Source organism: Passer domesticus, chromosome 11 (assembly GCF_036417665.1).
Source record: "Passer domesticus isolate bPasDom1 chromosome 11, bPasDom1.hap1, whole genome shotgun sequence".
NCBI lineage: Eukaryota > Metazoa > Chordata > Aves > Passeriformes > Passeridae > Passer > Passer domesticus.
In genome coordinates, this window is record NC_087484.1 from 16,012,611 (window position 1) to 16,035,224 (window position 22,614).

Sequence of the window (22,614 nt, forward strand, 5' to 3'; positions counted from 1 at the left end):
GCCATCCTTTCTTCTTTACTGCAGTTGGCCCAAGAAAACTTGACATTGAGAGCAAGGTTAGCTGGGACTGATGTTGCTGTGATGCTGTAAAATCTTTAGTGAAATGGGGTTTGTAGTTGCTAATACTCCCCCTCTCCTCCCAGGCACAACACCACCCCACTGCAGAACCTGTGCTGAGTTACCAGCTCAGCTGTGTGGGGCACTGCCATGCAAGGCTCTGTGCTGAGCTGTGCTGCTCACAGTGCCACACCAACCTGTCTGGGACCTACTCTAGTTGGGCTTGGGCAAAAATCCCAGCTCTCTGCAGTAAGATTTAAATTCTGGTTTGTAAAGAATATGGAGAAATGTTCTGTCTCACAGTCAGCTGTGAAAAATTACTGCTTTCCCAAATGATTCAGGTCTTTAGGAGACAATCGACAAACTGACTTATTTCTCCTGTAAACAGGAAGAACACATCCCTTACTGCTGCAGAGGTTCCTAAATGAGGCACAGCTGGATGGCTGCCAGTAAAGCCTTAGTATAGTAGCTGGCTGGGGAACAAGGATGCCCTGGCAACCACATGTTTGTTAGTGAAGATGCTGCATAACTTTTAACAAATGGTTGTGAGCTAAGGCTGGGGGTGGGGGTGTGATGGGGAGGGAGGTCTGCTTCCCAGAGATTTACACAGGAGCTGCTGCAGAGAAGGTAAGCACTCTCCATGGAAAGCAGTGCTGGAACAATGGAACCATAGATGTTTAAGGATAAAGAGCCTTAATTTTGCAGGTGTACTTAAGTCTTTCTTCTGTCTGCTTGAAGCTACTAATGTAACAAGGTGCCTTATCATCACAGGACAGATCCAAGGGAAGATTACACAGGCTCCCTTTGAAAATAACAAAAATTAAAGCTTACAGAGAGAAAGGATGAAAAAGCTGGGTTATGAACTTTGATTGGTTTGGGCTGCACTAACATGTGCTTGATCCTTGATTTACTTTTGTAGCTTCAATCTCTTCCTTTGTGTAAGTAAGTGTGCAGCAGTACACTACTAGTTAAGGAATAGCTATCATTTTGACATAGGTACTGATGGTTTTTCTTGTTCTCCTAAAAAGCTAGGTTAGGTCCCACCTTGTATACTGAGAAAGAAAGGTAAGTTCTTTTCAGACAATTGCTACACATCGTTTGTTGGTCTCAGCTTGGGACAAAGGTTTCCAGGGTAAAGGTTTTCATGCTTTCATAAATTTAAACTTCTGAGGAAGACATAGTGCACAGACTATCTCTTAAAGAAATCTGCAGAGTACCATAACAGTTGCAGCTATTAACTCAGGACTTGCAAGCATGTTCATCAATTCTGTCTACTAATGACAGCCCAAAACCTGCAGCAGCTCTTTGGAAGGTGAGTTCTGGTGACCTTGCACAAGTATTCAGCAGGTGGTTCCTCCTCCAAACCTTTGCACAACAGGAATAGTCACTGCTAAGGAGCAGATGTGTTTAACATCACAGAAAGCTCCAGTTCATTGAGCTGGGGAACAAACTTAGGGGCATATCTCATGTATTTCACAAAGATGATGCAAATCTTATTATTTGATAGTATTAGTGAATATTTACAAAGTATTTTAAATTCCCAGAGAAATCATTATGAAGTTGTTGTAGACATTATTATTCCTATTACTGTCAGGAACAATATTGTGTTTTATAATCCACACACATGCTAATATTGTTTTGTTTCTTAAGAGTACTTATGTGCTTTTTAAAATGTCGTGTATTGCTCTCTGTGTCCTCTGATCCATGGTAACTTCATAATGATATGAAACATTGACATTTGGGGATTGGTTTTTACTGTCTTTTTTCATACAGACTTCCGTGGAGGATTTGCTAATGGTATATGTGTGTGTTTGAATTAAACCCTTTAATGCTAGGGGAGGAGATCAGTTTGACATGGAATTCAGCAGCTGTTGTTTCTTTAAAGAGAAAAGGCCTGCTGGATTTAAGTGTGTTTGAGTATATATGGTTGACTGAACAGTTTCCTCAAGGAAGTATTCATTCAGTCAATGTCCTGAAGGGTTAAGAAAACAGAAACCCATAGTGTTACTGACTTGTTGTTATGTACGTTGCCAAGGGAACTGTAGCTGGAATGTTTAAATGTGTTGTTTCTCCCCAAACCCACAGGAGTGGAGCTTGAGTGCCTTGGTGTGCCCTAATCCTCACAATTAGTTTCTGTGTGGTGGTGTGGGGGCTTATGTGGCTGATCAGACTAAATACTTGTAGTGACACTGGGTAACATTCCCACCATGCTGGACAGATTGACTTTAGCATCATACTCATAACTTAGGAGAGTTACAACCAAAAGCAGAAAAGGAGGTATATTAAAAGTCTCCCTTTTTGCTTCTCTCTGAACCCTGTGGATTTCTTTTATGCATATTACAGAAATTAATGATCTCCATGGAGATCTGCTTAAGACTTTGGTAAGAGAAATCATGACATTGATTGATCTTGACTCAGATCTTTAGTATTGGTATTGTTTTGTCCCAGATGGCATTTAATTTGCTTCACTGGTGTAAAGCAGGAAGAACCTTTGTTGCAAATGACCATTTCAACAGAAGAGGCAAATTTTAGCCTTGTTTCCATGTGAAGACCAGGCTCTTGCACTGCAGAAAGTCTAATCAAGCACTTCTTATTGCCAGATAATTGCTGTAAAAAAATACCTAAATGTATCTGTGGAGGTTAGCTGTGCTATAGATATTTCAAGAACCTGGGAACAACCCTTCCAAAGCCTTCCAGTGGGCCATCATTCCCAAATGCTTAGCCTATTCTACTACCATGGTTTTTTCATAGCTAGTCAGCAGCACTCAGTTGAATCAAAAGTGGCTGCTGAGCAGCATCCTTGCTGAGTCAAACATTTTGCCAAGCACAAACTGACCCACACTTTGACTGATTTATGTATTTCTTCTGGTGGGAGGATTTGAATTTAGGGGAATGTTTTCACTTTTTGCTTGTACCCCCTCCTCTCATTCAGCATAAGGTTTTTAATATGGTCCTCGATAATTCTGTCGTAATATTCTTTGAACCAAGTGTAGTTGCAGTAGATGTGGAAAGCACAGATTACCTTCTCCTTGCAGCTGCCCCTCAAGTGCAAAAGCTCAATGCTTTCCCAAGGCCCATTTTCTGAACACCTAATAATTCTTATTGCCTCCTAAGCAGGACCCACAACCTGAGATGCAGACATCCTGGGACAAAGGAAGGTCTCCAGCTGCTCAGTGTTGGGGTGGATTACACACCTTTTATCCTCGAAAGTCCTGTGTACACATCTTGTTGTGATGTTTCCTTTTTTGTTTTTCTTTTCTCAGTATGAAACCATTGATCTACAGGCCAAGAGGCCTTTCTTTCTGCATCCAGATAAAACAGTGAGCTTAGGCTTTGTCATGTCCTAGGGTCCTCATCCTCCAGTTGTCCACACTGGGAGTCACCCGAACTGCAAAATATTGAGAAAACTGGTTCACAGTCAGGTCTTCTATCAGTTGATTTCAAAACTTCTTTCAAGATCTTACATTTATAAAAGTTAGGAAAGCAGACACAGTTATAGCAGAATCCTGGGGAGCCAATGCTTCCCTCAGTGCTCAGAGGCCAAGTGTCCTATTTCCACTAGGATCAGAATGAGAGGACAGTGCTAAGACTTGGGAATGCTGACACCACAAATTTCCCAGCTGGGATGAAATCTTGTTATTTAAAATAAAAGGACAAAAAATAAAAGCCAAAGCTTGATCAGTGATTTATGTGTCTCTTTAACTCCATGACTTTTGACATTGTGATACTAAGAGGGACAACTCACAAGCATTAATTTTTTTGTTTATTCTATTATCTATCTTTTATTTTCTGAAACTCCTGCACAAGTTAGTTTGACCAGGCACTTCTGCACAGTTCTGAAATTTTTATGTAGGGCAGCACTGAGGTTCATTGGCAGGAGCTGAATGTGGTTTGCCTGCAATCTTATTGGCTCAGGTTTGTACTTCATCACCCAGATATACCTATGTTTTTATTTAAAACAGTCTCTTAGAAGTCTCTTTAGGTATTCTCAGGTCTTGTAAACTGAATGCAAAAGAGAAGCTATGAGATGAGCCGGATGTAAAAGACAAATAACCTATTAGAAACCTTATAAAAAGCAATGTAACCAAAGCCCTGCACTCCTCAGAAGAGTTAATCCTGCAATGGGTGCTAAACTCCAGAGCTCTAATGATGAGGCACTCCTTACCTCTCTTCCTTTGCCATTTGCAACCACAAGGTGAGGATGAGCAAAAATGTGACTTTTTCCTTTTATTAGGTGCAGGAAACTTTTGTTTTGGCAGTGCTTCTTTTTGTCATTCATAGAGTTTGTTTTTTCTTGATTTTTTGGGCACTTTTTATTTCCTGTCAGAGTGTGGAGGAGAAAGCTGTTCTAGTCTGTAAGTTATGCACCCCTTACAGTGCCCCTTAGTTACACAGCACAAGGAAAAGAGAAACAGAATCCATGGCACCATGCAGAAATGCTGCACTATATAGTTTGCCCTGGTTAAACATTTCCAGAAAGGGAATAACACAACGCTGTGGAGCTCCTGAATGTCTTTGGTCCTTGTGCTGCAGAGGTGAAGGCATTTTGGGTTAAACTGAAATGGTGCTGGATTCTGGGCAAATTGTTTTTCAGATCTGAGCTGCACAGATCAGAATTATTTCCTTTTCATATTACCACAACACTATCTCCTTCATACCTGAAATAAGTGGCAACTGGAGCCTTGAAAAGCAATATGCAACAGCTGTGTGAGAATTTAATTTGATATAGCCACATGCCCCCATCTTCAGCCACCTTTTTTGATCTTTCTTCAAACAACTTATAACATCTACAAAATAATGCTGAAAGTCTTGTAAGTAAAGATTTTTTTGGTAGTATGTAATTCTGCCATTTTTTGTCTTGTCTTCTCCACATGCAGGGAGATGTCAAACTGGAAAAGAAAGAATGGATATTTACATTTTTCAAAGCCTGCAAGAGGAAAGAGTTGCATTTTTTGATTGAGTTTGAGTTTCTCTTCAGCACTTGTCTTGCAATTCACTTTTTGGTGAGACAATGTGAACACTGAATCTAATCAGCTCCTCAGAGCTGCTGGGGTTTTCTGAATTCTCCCTCAGTGCATTCATGGCTACTGGTGCCTAATGACAGAATGGATCAAACCATTAAACATAAAAAGTGGTTTACATGAAATTTGAATGTGCACCTTTAGTTTGTGAATCCTGTGTCAGCTGCTTCTTCTTTGCTGCTAATATTTGAACCTTACACATTCCTACATTCCTATGCATATACTTTAAAGATGCAAGATCAAACCCTTTATCTGTTTATACTTATGCTTGTCCTTAAAGCATTTAGACTTTAAAGCTTCAAGGACCGCTCAAAGCTAACTTTGTCTATCAGAGGCTGAGTCCATGCAAAACGCTGGATCGTAGAGCAGGTTCTGGTTGTGCTCAAAATCAACTGCAAGTGGGAGACAACAGGATTTTAACAATGTAAACAAGAAAAAAAGAGTCTATCCATTAAAAGGGTATGTTGGAATTACATGGTAGCGGAGAACAAATTTCCACAGCAAATTTGCTATTAACAAAGAGAAAAGCTCTTGCTGATTTGTAAATAATACTATTGTAAACTCTGAATTATGGCTTATCTGCTGCTCTACCTATTAATAATTTTATATTATGTTCAATTAATTAGTTATTGGAAAAACACTGAGGCCAGCAGTCGTCCAACAAATCTAACCTTTCAGCACAGTCAGATGCTGGGGACGCTGGCACACATCTGCCCTTTCTGCCAACAGAACAACAACCCAGCAGAAACATGGCCTTTGGTTAGCCCCTGCATTTTTACACTAGGATTTGTTCAGTTGATATAAAATGGTAACTCAGGCAGTCCGAGTCAACACTACAGGGGGCCTCTATAGGGGAAACACAGCCCCTAAACAGGCTTCCAGAGTCCCCCCCTCAGGTTCCAAGAATGCGGTTTTAACCATCCCTAAGACGAACCCCCCACCAACTTTTACAGAGGCCACCCTCTGCTCACAAAACCTAGTCCCTTCCCTGAAGGCATTCAGGATCCTTTGAAATGGAAAATTTATGCTGTACTGAAATAGTTCATACTATAACAAACAACTAGTGCCATCATTCTGCTGGTATTCAGAGCGCAATTAAACCTGAACCTCGTGTGAGGACTCCATTTGGGGTGGAAGGTGGTGCTGTGGGGAGGACAGGCTGCTCACACCAAGAGTCCTTCCCACTGCAGCAGGTTTTACTACGTGTCCTCCCCACCCCTGCAGTGAACAGCCCCCTTCTCCCTCCCCACATTTACATGAGGCACGGGGGCTTGTGGGGGTATTATATAACTTACAGGTCAATTTGTTGTTTGGGCAGAAGAATGTGGTATGTTGGCCGAAGCTGTTTGTTTGCTTAAGTTCTCAGAGTTCAATGAGGTCATTTTCTCATCTTCCCTGTGTTTTCTGTATTTTCCACAGACCTGCCAGCCTCAAACAACACCCTCTTTCTTCGCATTAGAAATGGAAACACGTCCTCTGCAGGAATTTTCCACTTAATAGCTCCTGCTTTCCTACCGGGGGCCTCAGTGCACCACCACTGCAATGCTGTATTTCTTTCCACTGCAGTTTGACATTTTGCAGCCAGAACAACGAACGGCATTCACTCCATCCTGATTTTTGAAAAACATATCTCTATAGGCCCACAGAACACACCCAGTGCAGCAATCACCAGGGGAAAATGGCAAAGGTATTTAAACATCATTACATGTCACTGAGACTATGACATTGTCTGGTAAAAATGCTCTTTTATACAGTTGCTTTTCCTTACTCCCCATTCCTCCCCCCTCCAACCCTTTATAGACACACAGACACCAAACCTCTGCCCTGCTCTCCCACAACCAGCCACTCTCCAGTTCTACACTCGGTTGTAATTGTTTGCCTTTGTCAATTATTTCCTTTGCAAAATATTTGCAAACTGTGTATCAGGTCCTGACACCATGAGGAGCAGAAATGCACATTGCAGATAATCTGAGCAGTAAACAAGAAACCTGCTTTAAAATGTGCCGTGACCTGTCTGAAGGCAGCAATATTTGCAGATTGTTTACTGCTGAGATGCAGTGATGTCGCTGAAATGCAGCAGCTTGAAGATTGGAGCAAAATGGGATCTCAGACACTCGGTCAAGCACAACCTGTAATTTTTTATTTATTGTTTGTGTTCTGCTTTTTTTAAAGTTAGAGCTGTATTATAAATTATTAAAAGCTATTTTCTAAAAATCCCTTTGCTGTGTGTATAAAAAAAAAAAAATTCCTTTACAAGGGAAGAAATGAATGGAAGTAAACATGTTTATTGCTAGAAGGAAGGTTTCCCCTGTCTGCGCAGTGGTAGAGTCTCAGACAGCAAGGTCCCAGTAGGTCAGACTGGCACATTGAATTGCGTATCAAATGAAACTGGTATTCTGGAAAAAGGGTGGAAAGAGGAAGAGGGGTGTTAGTGAGGAGGTTGCTCAGGCCAGGAGGGTGGGCCACTGAAAAACAACAAGTTAAAAAATAGGATTGATGATTTGCAGGACACCTAGGGTATTTCTTTCAGGGGGTATTACTTCCACTTTTAACCAGGAACAAGAGCTAGAAGAAAAAAAAGCGGCAGGAGCTGACAGCTTTGTGCTGATCAAAGGGACAGAGCATTGAATGCCTTCTTTTGCTAGCTATTTATTAGAGAGAGAAGGGCTCCTTTGCTATTCTACTTAGGAGAGAAGGGATTAAAGATCAAAAAAAAAAGGAGGAGGACCGGCATGAGCTCTTTGTTCAGAAAATATTTCCCTCTTTTTTTTATTTTTTATGGTGTGCCGTGCTGTCCACCACAAGACAAAAACACCATTTCTTTTTATAGTATTATTCCCTTTCTTTTCTCACTGATCAAAATTTCTAGTGATAAACAATTCCAGTAGCTTTTTTTTTTTTAATGTAAAGAAGGCCCCCTTTGGGAAACTTAGTTAACTGTCTTTTAGCCTGATTAACCTAGGAAATAAAGTTTAAATGCACTGCTGGGATTCTATTAGGATCATCAGTTCATACAGATAACAGCAAAAGGTGTTAAAATGCACTTCACTGGTGCAAGTGATCTCATGTTGTAAAAATGATTATCCCCAGCAGAACAGGGAAGGATTAAGGGGCCATGTCTACATCTGGGAAACTCCATAAGTGTTTTATTAGCATTAGTACATGTATTAATCACACAGACACACAAAAAAAAAGGCCCGTCCGGATGGTGGCAAATGGCAGAGTGCATTAAACCTACTCTTTTAAGTCAGTGGAATGTGAGCATTCCTAGAATTGATATAAAGCTGTTAAGTAGCATGAATGAAGTTGGGGAAAGCCTTCTTGTATGACTGTGGATCATTGTGGATTACCTAAAAAGAGAGACTGCTTCTGAAGTAAGGCACTCCCATTGCAGAGCCTTTGAGGAAATGTGGGGTAAATTTCGTGTTCCAGCCTCAAAGCAGTTGAACTACAATGTTGATGTTTGATTGCAGTGACCTAACTGCTCATTTATATTCTGATTCCTGTTATGTAGATCAGAAAGGAAAAGTCTATGCATGTCCCATGATTCTGCTCCATCCTCTGCTCCTTAGTTCAGGTTGCTGCTTCCCAGCATGAGTGAGAGTTGGGCTAAATGACTGTGCAAGCAAGGCTGAGGTAACACTGATAAAAACAAATGCTGTTGACCAGACACGTGAATAATTCAGAAGATGATCATCATGGGGTTTGAGATGAGCAGCATTTTCCACACTTTCATTCCATTTCCATTTGCAGCCCCTAAATTTTGTTTTGTCTTGATAGCAACCACAAATAAAAAATTAAGCATTGCCAAATACATGGTGATTTTACAGCCAGCTTTTTTATAAGGCCTATTGCCAGCATTAGGTTAGCAAAACAGATACATGGTGATGATATTTAGGGCTCTTTTTGATCTCCAGCCTTCACCACCATGAAAACAAATGTTAAGTCCTTTGGTGGACATTAGGAATCTAAGTCTTGGAGGAAAAAAAGGCTCATGGTTTTGCTGTAGCCTCCTTTCAGCTCTACTATGTTGACTATCACCATACTAGAGCAGCATCTAGGAAAGTCTCGATAAAAACTACTTTAGCACCATGATGGATGTGATAGTGAGACATATTATTGACTTCATTGCTAAAAATATTACAGTTATACATGTTGAAATCCTGTCAAGAAGTTGCCTCTTTCATTCCAATATTAAACACTTCTCTTTCAGTGGATATTTGGAATATTGTATATGTCTGTCACCACAGCAGTGACATTTGTTATTTTGCTCATCAAAATGTCACCTGCCTATCAAGATAGCTAAGATGAGTAGGACTGGGAAACTTTGTCGAATCATCATACACAGGCTTTTTTCTGCCAGCAGATGTATTACATGAGACACTTACATTGATGTGGAATAGCAACAGAAGTCAGCTGCCTTGTCTGCAAAGTTAAAGAAATTCTCATTTGCCTAACAAGGATATTTTAGTAATTCCTTCACAGCATTAAGGGGACAGATGGGCTATAAAACCAGTCAGTCCCTGAGAGTACAGGGTTCTTAGAGTACATAGAGTTGCAAAGAACTTTGAGGAAGAAGAGGACTCTGTGAATATTAAGCATTTTAAATGCTGTAGTATTTTCAGCATGCTTAGCTAGCTTACTTGGCTGCCCTCAAAGCCTGAAAAAAACTTAACAGAGGATCTAGTAAGTAGCCAGGTGACAGAAGACATAGGAAAATAGGATGCTAGAAAAGTGGAAATCAACTTGTAAACAGGGAAACAAAGGAGAAATGGAAAACCAAGCCCATAAAAACACAGAGAGGGTTTTAGAAGTGACACCACTCTGACAGAAGATCAACACTGTTTCAAATACACTGTATTTGTCCACCCACCCCTGAGTAGATCTTAAATACCCTTCACTGCCTTGGAGTCAGATTTCAAGCCAAAATGTCTGTGTTACTAGTTTTGCAAGTGCTACCACTAATTGAAACCACATAATGTTGCAGATCTGAAATAAGGCAGGCAGGGCATCCCTGCTGAAAAGCTACCCAGCAGGACAACCCCTTTGTTCTCTTTTAAAATAAACTAATTCAAGGGAAATGTTGTCTAAATCATTGCTTCTAAATGTATACAGAATTTCCTCCCTGCTCCTCCCCCCCCCCTTCCCCCTCCCCTTTTTCCTGATGAGCTATCAAAGGACTTTGCTATTATTGTAAACTGCAAAAATGGTTTTAATATGCACTCTTGTCATTTCTAGGTGTATAAATTTTGCCTTTGTAGGGATTTTACATGGCACATATTGTGATCACCTGTGGGTAGGGTAGTTAATTAGCAGTCCAGGTCCTATTTCATTTAATTTACACTGGAGCAATCTAAACTAGCAGAATGATTACAGCCACACTCAGTAATTTAACTCTCTCCTTTCAAAGCTGTTTTAGTAATTATACTTGGGTTGTAACTTTTCAGAAGGCTTTTACTGTACTTGTTTTCTAGCCATGTAAGCTCCCTCCCTTCCCAGCTCCCCTCAATCCTGCCTTTTGTCCTTCTGGGTACTGTTGGCTGCATTCCATTAAGAAATTAGAAAGGATGCAGCTGTCATTATTTTGTCAATCGTAAAATCTAAGACATGGAAAAAGTCTTAGGAAGGCAGGGGAGTCATGTAACTTCTACTGAGAAAACAGATTATTCCTCAATACTTCCAACAGTACTTTCACTTGACCTAAAAGAAAAACTTTTATGTGGTGGACTTTTATGATCCAGGCTTGGATTTCCCAGTAGGTCACTGAGATGTGTGCACATAAACATCACCTTATACTTGGTTTGGAAATTCACAAAAGCCACTCTCAGTACTTCTTGGGGACGAACTCATTTAATAATTTCATTTTGAGCTCATCATCATTAAAAGTTTTGGATCTATAGCAATAATTTATCTACCTACATTAACACCCCTAGCATAGACAATATGCCTGCAGCCCAGACCAAACCAAAGCATGTTTCTTGTCACAATGACTGGAAAAGCAATAGCATGCAACTGGTAATATGCATACAAGTTTTTCACTTGCAGCTTGGCAATGGAGGCCTTGCTCCCTGTGTGCCCTTTTAAAATTGATCCTATTTTACAGTGACTTTGAGATTTGAAAAGACTTTTAGGGATGGAAAGATCTTAAAAAATCCTGCTTTTGTTCTTCTCTCTGAATTGATAGAAGAAAAAGAATTTCACCGTAATGTCAAGATTCCACAAAAAAATTGCAGTTTTGCCATTGGAATTTTCATTGCAAAGTAGTAGACAAATAGGCCAGTGCTTGCTTGTCAATACAGTAAGACAGCTGGCCTTTACTGATGATGCTACTATTGCCAGTTAACCATATTCTCATCAGACACGCATCACCATTTGAAATGAAGTAACTTCATAAATTCCCATGAGTTTCTGTATGTCTGCTACAGATTATACACCAAAGATCAAACTTTTAACATCTGTTCATGCTGGAAAATATTTGTGTGTGTCTGTTTTCTTGGCTAAAAATTCTTATTTAAGTATGTCAAATAATTTGGTACTTATGAAAAATTCCTTCCTGACCAGTGTTCATTTTGTTTGTGTGTATGGAAGCACAAATCACAACAGTTACATCACTTTTAACTTAAACAGCTGGTGGCAGTCTAATTATTTATTTTCTTGAGTCCATGGCTTTTGGAGACACAGATTTCCAGTCACTGGTTATTTTCCAAGTAGTGGGAAACCTTTTGTAAAATATGGCACTTCAAGAGGAGGAGGCAGGGCTTTTCGTTAGAATAAGACAAGTGTCTGAGGATTGTGTTTGAAGAGACAATGTATGATTAATGATTCTCTATTCACTGGAAAACAGCAACTCTTATTAAGTGAAATGAGAGTGCATCAGGGTAAAATGCAGACTGACTGAAAAAAAGAACTGAGCCTAGGAAATCCAAGCATCAACCTATTTTTCTGGTTGATGAAAAATACATCCACACTTTGTTTTTCAAAGTGTGGATGTATTAGGCTTACATTTTCAGTGAAGAAGCCAGATACATTTTGTTACTTTCTCTCCACCATATAGATTGGTCCTGAACTCTGCCAAGGGTTGCATGTTGCTTGTCTGGGCTAATGAGTAAGTTATCAAAATATGAAATTTATGACAGCAGTCAAGGAATTAATGAGCAGAGTTCTGAGGGCTGAGGAAGCCTTTGCAAATCCCCAAAATAGAGAGAAATCTCTGCTTAAATCATCTTCTGTTGTGAGTTGGTATGGCATCTGCTGCTCCAAGTCTAAAAGTGGAATGAATAGACAAAGAGTTTCAGATGTACAAGCTATGCTTAATCACCAAATAATAACAAATAGGAACTCCCAACAGCCCTCTGTGAGATCACGTTCAAATTAGCTACACATTCAAGTTTTAGAGCAACAATTTCCTCACTTCTATTTATGGGAAAACTGTTGTATATATACCAGCCACAGAACTTCAGCATGACATGACATGGATGATTTCCTAATTGACTCACTCTCTATATTGCTTCATGCATGGTCTTTTAGGAGCTTTTTTGCAATGAAGCTCACTGTAAAGCTCTTCTCAAGAGCATCTCCTGGCCATCTTTTGGATGTGAGGAGCAAAAACATTGTCAGGCATTTCATGGTGCCTAAGAGAAATGCTTTGTCTGTGAGCCTTTGTACATTAGTCCCTGCTATATCTATTTGCTTCCTGTGTGCTCATGTCAAACTGTGTCAGATGACGCAGAGTAGAGTTTGATTCCTACATAGTGTTTTTTATACTGAAATTATCCCACTAGACATAGGCAAGTTATGAGTGTTATCAGAGGCTGTTAAGTGTGCTTAGTGGGTAAGCTGAATAGGGAAGTCAAGCTGCTGTTAATACTTCACATAAAACCCAGACAATGAGAACTCTTGTTTGAGTGGGAGAATAGGGAAATCTTGGCCACAGACTCAGAGTATATCACTGTATCCCTGACTTTTTTCCTGTCATTCTTTCCTCCCTCACCAAAACTCCCTCTTGGTTTTTAAAACTGAGAGAGTAGCAATCCAAAGTTTACTTTTCATCTGCTCCTTAATGTGCCTTTTCTCATTCTGGCAGCCATAAAATACTGCACTTTTCTGCATAAAGGATGAAGTGTTTTTGGAGTAGATTTCAAAGCTATTAGACACCTAAACAATACAGTTAGGATCATAGCAGGATTTTTCAAAGGTAAAAGCAGAAGTGGGAACTATGTGCAGTTTTGCTTTTTTAGGAACTGACAAAATTAAAAAGAAGCCAAAAAAAAAAAAAATCCTGCTTTATTTCCTTTTGAGGGTCACTGGTCCAAAACCCACTTACAGAGGAACAGGGCTGAATCATTTCCATTAAGAGGAAACTAGAACAGCAATTGGAAATAGTGAAACTTCTTTTAGTATTTCAGAAATATTGGGCCCATTAGAATTTATGTGATGTTCTACAGAACAAGATGTGTATCCTGTCCCCTGTGGTAGAACCCAGTCCAGCACAGCTCCACAAGAGTGTATCTTAGGCCCTCAAATTGCATTCTATTAATGACACACATTTACATTCTGGGTAATAATGAAAATAAAGCAACGCTCAAAAAAACTCACACCAGCAGCAACTAATCCATTAATTCAAATAATGTTCTGTGAGTTGCTGCCTGAACTATCTCTGCCAGATAGTTTAACACCATTCTATGGGTCTCTCTTGCTGAAACTAATCTATTTTGGATGAAGCTCTACCTTAGTCAACGACATAAAGACCATTTGCACATTTACCCAATGTGTAGAACAATTGGGTGCCTGTCTGCTTATCATCTTCAATACTGGTAGTCAGATATTGAATACAGAGACCTGGCCAGATACCCTGCCACTCAGAATCACCCACAACCTCATGTTAAAAGTTTCTCAAAAAGTAGAAGGCTTAAAGAGTTTTCTTACAATGTGGGAGAGTGGTGTGGATGTTCCTGTGTTTTTCATTGCTGAAAAGAAGAAATTTTTTTCCAATTTCTTGCATGTATAAATCATGCCTCTGCATTTCCACTACTTGGCTTTAAACAAACACAAAAATAATACAAATTGATGCCTGAAAGGGAAAGAATATGCCTTTTAGAAGACTGAGTGAAAACAAATGTCAGTTTTGGGATGACTGAAACATTTCATTCCACCCAAAACCAATTGGTCACACAAGGCTAAATAAAAGGTGCTAGAACCAAGCTATAAAAGCTGTTGCCAGAAGCAGAGCTGAATGTGAGTTACTCAGTGCTCTGAGGCTGTCTGCCTAGCTGTGGTTCAGTCACTAGAGAAGAAATACATATATTTTCAATTGACAGATAGTAAAAACTTACTTCCTTCCCCACCTTCACTGCAGGTGGCTTCTTCATCATACACTGTCCCACCCTCTCTTTCTGCTTTGAGCCACAATTAGCACATATTTTCAAAATAAAAATAAGCCTCTCCCCTCTGTTCTCCCAGCTGTGCTTCCCACCCCACCCAGATTCCCGTTATGAATCAAGACAAGTATATGTGTTTAAAATAACAAAATATATGTCTTTCTTCCCTCCCCAGACTTGCTGCCTTTTTCTACCCACCACCTCAGCTTCATGGAAATATCTCCTGGAGGGCTCCAGAGTTTCTGCTGAGTTGAAGGTGCCTCAATGATCTGATTTCTCCTTCAGTGTTTTTAGAGCACCACATGACCAGCATTGCTCGGCAACACTGGGAAATAAGTCTCTGTCACACTTGTTTAAAACAGTCAGGCACCAAATGACAAGGCAAGCTGGATGGAGGCTCAAAGACCAGAGGGGTGAAAGCTCTACTTATCTCTGTGATTCCCCAGGGGTTCCACTGCAGAGCTAAGCTTGCTGACAAACAGGCCCTGCAGAAGCACTCTCAGTTTGAACATTAACCACGGTGCAGAGCATGGATCCACAGAGGGGTGGGAGAATATCTTTGCTGGGCAGATTTGTATGTATTCTGCTAGATGGATTAAAATACAGGTGTCAAGGAAACTTACCCATGCAGGACCCCCCTCACTTCTGGCAGAAAATTAGAGGCTTTCCATAGGTTGACATGACATGTCCAGCCACTCTTCTCTCAGATGGAAGCATGTAGGTTGGTTGGAAATACCATATTGTATTGTACCATGATGAGGATAGTTACATTCAACAGCCTTCTCCATGCCTCAGTTCCTATGGAGCACAATTGTATAAACACCTATTAAGTATCTTAAAACACCCCAGAACAGGCTTATTTGTATTTAAAGGTTGTCAATAAAAATACTCTAGATATTTTAATAATGTATGTTTTCGCAGAGAAGTTTTTATTCTGTTTTTGTTCAGTGTTGCATGTTTTCCAAGCCAAACACTATGGTACCACCTTTTGAAATCCAATCCATATTTTTCCAAACCAAATCCTGCTTCATGATACTCATGATTCAGCCTTCAACATCTAAGCTTCCAGGAAAAGGACAGTTTTGATCCCCAAAAAAGGACAATGGATGATGTTTCTGCTCCAGAACACTTCTTGCCTATGGTGATTCAGGTTCCAGGGGAGTGAATTTGAGAATGCAGTTGTTCCCTTGAGGGCTTAGCCTCCTCCAGCAGCCTTTGATGGAGAACAGCACACAGGTGTCTCCCCTGGCAGAGCTCTACCTGGCACGGGCCATGGCCAGTTTCAGAGCCAATCACTACGGATGAAATACAGCCTCTTACCTTGTCATCAACAGAGGCCAGAACAGGTCTTCAGCCCACAGCACGGTTGTATTTTATCTTCATTCCCAATATGAGTTAAAACACGTTTTTAGTCGTCCCAAAGCAGCCTGGCTCCCCATGAGAGTCCCTCCCTGGAGGATGAGCTGTCTCTTAGGGGTTGCCCCCCTTCCTGCTGCCTGCCCTGGCCCTGCACGTCGGCAGCTTGGAGACAGTGCTCAGCACCAAGCAGCAGCTGCTGCAGAGAGCAGCTTGGCAAGGGACACATGGCCAGAGCATGGGAGGAAAGATGGGCTTGGATGCAGAGGGGGAAGGGGTTTTGGCTGTCTGTGGCAGTACAGGTACCATATGCTCAGGGTCAACCCTGAACAGCCTGGGTGGTTTGGAGCGAGGCAGTTAATAGATCCTTGTTTGCAGCCAGAATGCTGTACTATTTGTACCAAACAGGCCTTGATCTCCCACAGCTCCTTTGGAAGGAAACTCTGTCCTGACCCTCCTAGGTGAAGTACAAGGTGATGCTCTTAAAACAGAATGAGCGTCTGCCCAAACTATCTTCACCCTGATCTTGATGCTGTGAAGAACCTTTGGCGGTAGGAGTGACCCATGAAAGGGTCAGGATTAAAGGATAGCAGGATTCCAAGCACTACTGGGAGCAGGGAACCAAAAGTATTGTTGCCTTTCCTCTGGCTATCAGGCATGTCAGAATGAAAAGACTGCAGTAAAGGTTTTGACAGTCCTGTAGACATGAGGCATGAACTGCACCAAAGGAGCACAAGGAAAACCACACCTTATGCCATATTTATGCCTGGTGAAAACACTTGTCAGAGAGGACACTTTTTTTTCCCTTTTTTTTTTTCTCAAGAGTAGGGTTTGCCTGCATGAAATTAATTCTAGGCAGAGATTGTACCTTAGGAAGATAGAGTTTGGGGTAATAGATTTTTTTTTTATGCTTGGTTATTAATTTATTGTGTGAGCAATGCTCAAAACATGTTAAATGCTGCACAAGCATGCCCAGGGGAAAAAAAAAATTAAAAAGTAAATGGAATCATTTACAGAGAACAGGATGGTGCAGACTTTCTGCTGGGGTAATCAGGGAGGTTAGAAAATATTAATATCTCTGCATTATTAAGCTTTGGTGTGCTTGTCATAACCTTCCAGTAGCTTTTGCATTCACTGACTAAAACCTGGCTACCAGATGGCATTATTTGGCTTTGCCTGCGCTTCTGAGACACCCTAGTATCATCCTGTATTCTATCCAGAGCCCCTTGGTGTGTTGTTATACAGTAAGAAGAGTGAGTCTGGCACCTTTCATTAGCAAACCATGCAATAAATAGTATGAGATCCCAGGATCAAGCTGGTGCTGTTTTAATGCTCATTTAAGTCTAGTGTTTTTCTGGCCAGTCTTCTCTGGATTTTAATTTATATCATCATTTCATACTTCTATTTTTGTTTCTGAAAACATCAGGAAAAGAAGGCATAAAAGCTTCAATCAATTAATTCCTCTCCCATTAGTTTTCTGTCTTTATAATTCTAATATCAGTATTGATTGCAGTTAACCCCTAAATTTACTGCTATAAATAAAAAGTAAATTGGCCCAAATATATTTCTCATCATCTTCCAAGTATTTATTTCCTACAGCGATTTTTGTTTCTCTGCCTCACTCCAGTGATGCCTATCAATATTTTTGGCTTTTAACACACATTTTATGAAATTATTCATTTCTGAAAACATAATTTTTCCCCCTATTAAAACTCTATGAAGCAATTCATGAGGTTAGGAAGTTATGACATTTCATAATCAGTTGAGTAATCACCCTCACATATTACTGATACTAAATTTTAGTTCTATTAATATTTTGCTTATAGTTTCTATTCTGCCAAGTTCGGGCAACCCTTTGTAGCTTTGACTGCTGCTGTGAGCTGTGTCTTTCATCTCCCAACTTGCTCAAGAGCTTGTGGTAGCTATCTCCAGCCTTAGGCACTGCAGGACTGGGTTCCATAGTTTATAGAGGCTTTGGGTTTTGGTTTTTTTTTTTTTTTTTCAAATCAGTTCTGAAGAACAATCACATTAAGGGCTAGCAAGCCCTTAACTATGAGGCTTTATCTGTCAAGACTAGGATAAAAATTCCTACTTGCAAAAAGATATTTGGCCCTTCAGCCTCAGTTCTCTTAAGGAAACCAGTACAGATCTTGCAAGGTATGTGGCTCAGTATGGGATTAACTGAAGGATTCCTTTAGACCTGATGTTCTCCTGAGCTGCCTCTGGCTATGGCCATGTAGATAAACCCTGGGCCCTGTGGCCTCTCCTGTTCCTCCACACAAAACTAATTCCTTTGAAGTCAGATTGTGACCTTTCTGAACATGGGCTGCACTGACAAAGGGTGTGCATGGGGCATGGACTCTGAATTAGGAGAACCTTTCAGCAGGATTCAATTAAGATTACATTGCAACTGCTTGTTAGTATCTGATTTTAAAGGTATAAAGGTATATATTGCTGGAGACACTTATACAAATCCCTCATTTAGAGCTAAGGGCTAAGAACATTTTCTTTTGGTGAACTTAATGGAGGCTTTATCACTGATGTCAGTGAGGCCAAGTTCCCACCTCTTTTTCAAGCAAGACTAACACAATGAGGCCAGGTGACTGGTAGAAATTATGCAAGAATTATCACTCCCAGGACAGAAAAACAGAAGGGTGTCATGTAAATCTTTGGTGTAACATGATCAATGAGCGTCATTGCAGTTTTATGAGTATACATTTTTTTATATGTGTCTCTCTTTTGAGGCAGAGCTTACATGTCCTTGGGAAGTGCTGCAAAGCTCCCACACCTCGTTATATAGGTGTATGTAAATATGTCATGCATAGTAAATACACTCATAAAGTTTTATTTTTGAAGCTGCCTTTTCAACCTCTTCTAATGTTAGCTCTGGGCAAACAGGCAAACAAAAGCCTCACAACCACACAGGGAGAAACAAGTTGTGAGTAGCATTTAAGCCACCTGTCTGGGAAATTGCTTTGGGCCCATTAATGTGCCAGCAATGGAAAGGTCTGAATGAAGATGCTGGCAAATGGGAACTGAGGGTTTATCCTAGCACAGGGTACAGCTGTGTTCATATATTGACCATTTTATTCCTCTGTCAGTCTGAGTCCTGAGACTGCTGCTTGGGTTGGAAATGGCAGAGAGCAGCTGTGCAGGTCCTTTCAGCAAGCTGACCTGGGGACAAGGGCCTGAGCAGCCATTTGTGCTACAGGGAGTGATTAATGGACCTCTGATGAAGTGGCAGGAGCAAGGTGTGCTCAGCTTTTGAAGCAGAAAATGTGATGGCAGAAGAAGCTGGAGGAGGACACTTGTTCCAACAACTCTGGTGGTCTCACAAAGCCAGCAGCACACAGATGCACTTGGAGAGGGCACTGATTCCACACAGTGCCAGGAATCTGCACAAGACAATCAAGTATGTGGCCAGGAGAGCCCACATTCAGGCAGCAAACAGGAGAGAAATCCAGGATTTTTCTGAGTTCTGAGAAAGCTCTAATCTCATTTCTCATCTGGTGAGGAGTGGCATGTGCCAGCACATACCAGGATGAATGAATGGGTTAAGTTTCCCAGACAATATCTAGAGAAAGACTCCTCCTGAGGAATCCTGGACTGCCTTAAGTGGCAGGATGATATAATCATCCATGGCATGATAACTTTGCAGTGAAAAGTGATGAATAAATCAGAGAGAGAGCACAGTTGGCAAGCAGATCATCAAATATCAGAAGTCCTTCCCAATAAACAGACTGTCCCAATGCTGAAGTAAAAGAATGGCCAAAAATTTATGACTAAGTGTACGTCCTTAGATCATTCTCCACTATCAAAGATTAAAAATTTCTGAAGAAGTACAAATTCAACAAGTTTATAATGTCAATACTCCTGTGGTGCAGATCACTTCCAAACAGAGAGAAAAAAGGGAAAAAGCAGACTCCAAAAAAATGTGATCCCCTCCCTCCTTCTCCAATATTTAATATAGACAAATCCAGAACTTCTGTTTTGTGATATTTTCCGAAGATCATATTTTGACTGTTCTGGGGTGGAACAAAATGAATTTGAGACCTCTCATATTATCATAGAGTGGAATTGTTCTAGGGCCAATTATTTAAGCAGACTTGAAGTTATAAGAAATACCCTTAGAAATGAGAGATGTAAAGAAATAAAAGGGTATAGGAGCTGAGAAATCTGACTGTACATTTAATACAAGGGAAAAATGGTAATCTCTTTGATTCCAAGGACAGTAGTGTCTCAAGGAAAAATCATAAGATCTTTGGAATGGAATAACCTAGAACCAGTGAGGGCACACCCAGAATGCATCTAATAATATCATAGCAGAGAGATGGGGTATTTTTTTAAAAGTTGCCTTTATCTCTCTCCAAATAGCCTTGGAGATGCATAGCCCAACCCAGCAACTTTGCAAATATTAACACTTGTAAATAGCTGATAAATTCTGCAAAAGCCAATGTCTCTCCTAGCCTTGCAATAAATAGAGATCAGAATTTTTCAGATTAATAATTAGAGTTTGGTTGTGTAATGCTGAAAGCCAAATTTTTTTTTTTAATGAAAAAAAAAGTGTAAGATGGTCCCTTTTAAACATTATCATATTTCTGAAAAGAACTTGCATGTTGTTTCTGCACCTCATGAAATCATTATTTCTGGATGAGCTATCATCACCTAATTCACCAGCTGGACAGCCTTTCAGTACTGGCTTCCCTTTAAAACAAGACATCAAAATCAGTGAAGAAAGTTGCAATGATTGTTGCTAGAATTTCCCAATATAAAAACAAAGAATTAATCAGAATGCAGAGTTCTGCAAAACAGAGTAGGACAGAAGACAGGCTGGCTGCCTTTCTATCAATGCTTATCCTGAAGCCTCTATATCAGCTAGAGAAGCTGCAAACCCTTTGGGAGCCAGGCTGTCTCTTGCTAATGTCGGTAAAGTCCTTGTCACATTTTCAGCTCTGTGTTACTATTAAAGCCAAGTTGTAGATGCTAGTGTTTTACAGAAGATGAAATATGCATTAAAAGGAACAGTATTGTGCAGCTCAAGCATGGTGCCTTATCTGCTTCATCCCATTGAGACAAAGTGTCTGTGTGCCTTGTTTGTACAGCATAGAAAAACCCTGATCTGCAGGTGAAAAGTCCTTGCAATTGCCCACATTGCAAAGGAAAGCATTTACTGAATATTCTTCAGAGGAAACAAACAGGGAGGCCCTAAAAACCTGTTGTACTCTACTGAGAGATAGACGAAGATATGCAGTATGAATTTATTTTTGTTAACAGTCAGAGAAATAATGCTAGTTATTTTAACTCGCCCTTGGAGTTACTGCTCTGAAGGAATGTGCTAAATGCTATGCATTTCTCATGTGTCTATTTGAATATGAAGATTCAACAGCATGAGGCTACATTTGTTCTAAAAAAAAAGATCAGTGCTTGGCATCTTGGTGTGCGCTGTGTACAATTCATTTGATTCCTTGCAATGCAGCTAAGATCTACATTTTTAATATTGGCTAGCAGTGCCTCCAGTTTTGGGTTGTTAGCCTAAATTGCCTTGCAGATGTTGGATGTTCTGGGAGTGAGTACTCTGTGCTGCTTTGAAAAGCCTTAAATGAAAAATCCAATATTATTTTGGGAGGCACTCAAGAATTATCAATTGCCTAAATACATGAATATTTCAAGTGCTCCTGAAGATAATAGTGCTTGAAAACCTCATGCAATAATATTCTGAGTTGCTGTAGAGCTTACTTCTCATTATATCTCTTTGATCATTGATTAAATATTATTCACCACTCCTTCTACAATTCATGAGAGGCTCTACTAGACTTTAAAATATCTTGAATTTGGAGTTGCTTAGTCAGGTCAGAAGCCCTGTTGCTCAGTTTGAATATTTATCCAGTTCAGATTTTTTCAAAGACAAAAAAGCTACACAGTGTTTTTTTCCATGGCCTCAAATTTTGCAAGTCATTCCAATACTTTTAGGTAATGATACTGAAATAGTCTAAACAAGTGCTGTAAGCAGTGCTTAGCATCACATAGAATTAAATTAGAGTGTACACAGATTTGAACCTGAAAACCTCATTTAATAAACAAACAAACAAAAAAAAAAATCAAATTCCCTAAGAGTTCCAATTTAACACAAAAAAACACCAAATAAAGAGAGCAACAAATACTGACAACTGTATCCATGTCAAGCTATAATTTTCATAACTAGCTTAATTTTTGGGCTGCAAGAGATGTAATAACTAGTGCAACATCTGAGACTTTCACTGTTCAGCTACATTGATTTCACCCAGCATAAGTTATCCAAAAATGGCGTGTCTAAGCTGGATATCTATACTGCCTCCCTAGTCACTGCAATGAGAGACTGATATATCCAGAGATGTCTGAGAGAGGATGCAATGAGTAGGCATTTGGAGGTGCTACAGCTGGAGAGAAATGTCTCCCTAGATTTGTTTTAAAATGGAACACAATTCAGATTTTAAAGACAAGCAGCCACTTGGGAAGATCTGCATTTCTATCATGGCCTTACTGTTTCATTAGGTTGGTTTTGCATGTGAACATTTCCATCTGGTAGAATCTGTGCTGCTGAACTGACCCCAACATGCAGAATTCTTGACTTTTAGAAGTCATTTGTGTTCAACTGTTTATAAAACAGGAGTTTCAAAGCTGTATCACAGAGAATTTGTGGAAACAAGATTTTATCCAGCACATGTGAGGTATTGCTTTATAAATGCTTGAATATGTAAAAAGGACTGTGTGACTTCTCTGATGAACAACAACTCAACAGCACAGCTTGACTTTCAAATATTCAT

At 40.1% G+C, this 22,614-nt stretch overlaps 2 long non-coding RNA genes across 3 annotated transcripts in view; one reads left to right on the top strand and one right to left on the bottom strand.

The window, feature by feature from the left end:
- Positions 1-627: 627 nt before the first annotated feature.
- Positions 628-15,361, top strand: LOC135278965 (uncharacterized). Of its 2 annotated transcripts, none has more exons than XR_010346338.1 (3): positions 628-684; positions 6,498-6,765; positions 14,631-15,361. It is a non-coding gene; the product is annotated as an uncharacterized LOC135278965 (long non-coding RNA). The 2 variants fall into 2 exon arrangements; XR_010346339.1 differs by lacking the exon at positions 628-684 and adding an exon at positions 4,935-5,060.
- Positions 957-22,614, bottom strand: part of LOC135278963 (uncharacterized) — an 81,661-nt gene continuing 60,003 nt past the window's right edge. The window contains exons 5-8 of the long non-coding RNA XR_010346336.1: positions 15,079-15,253; positions 14,004-14,148; positions 4,716-4,946; positions 957-3,445 (exon numbers count right to left, since the gene is read on the bottom strand). This is a non-coding gene — a long non-coding RNA (uncharacterized LOC135278963). The remainder of the gene's footprint in view (positions 3,446-4,715; positions 4,947-14,003; positions 14,149-15,078; positions 15,254-22,614) is intronic.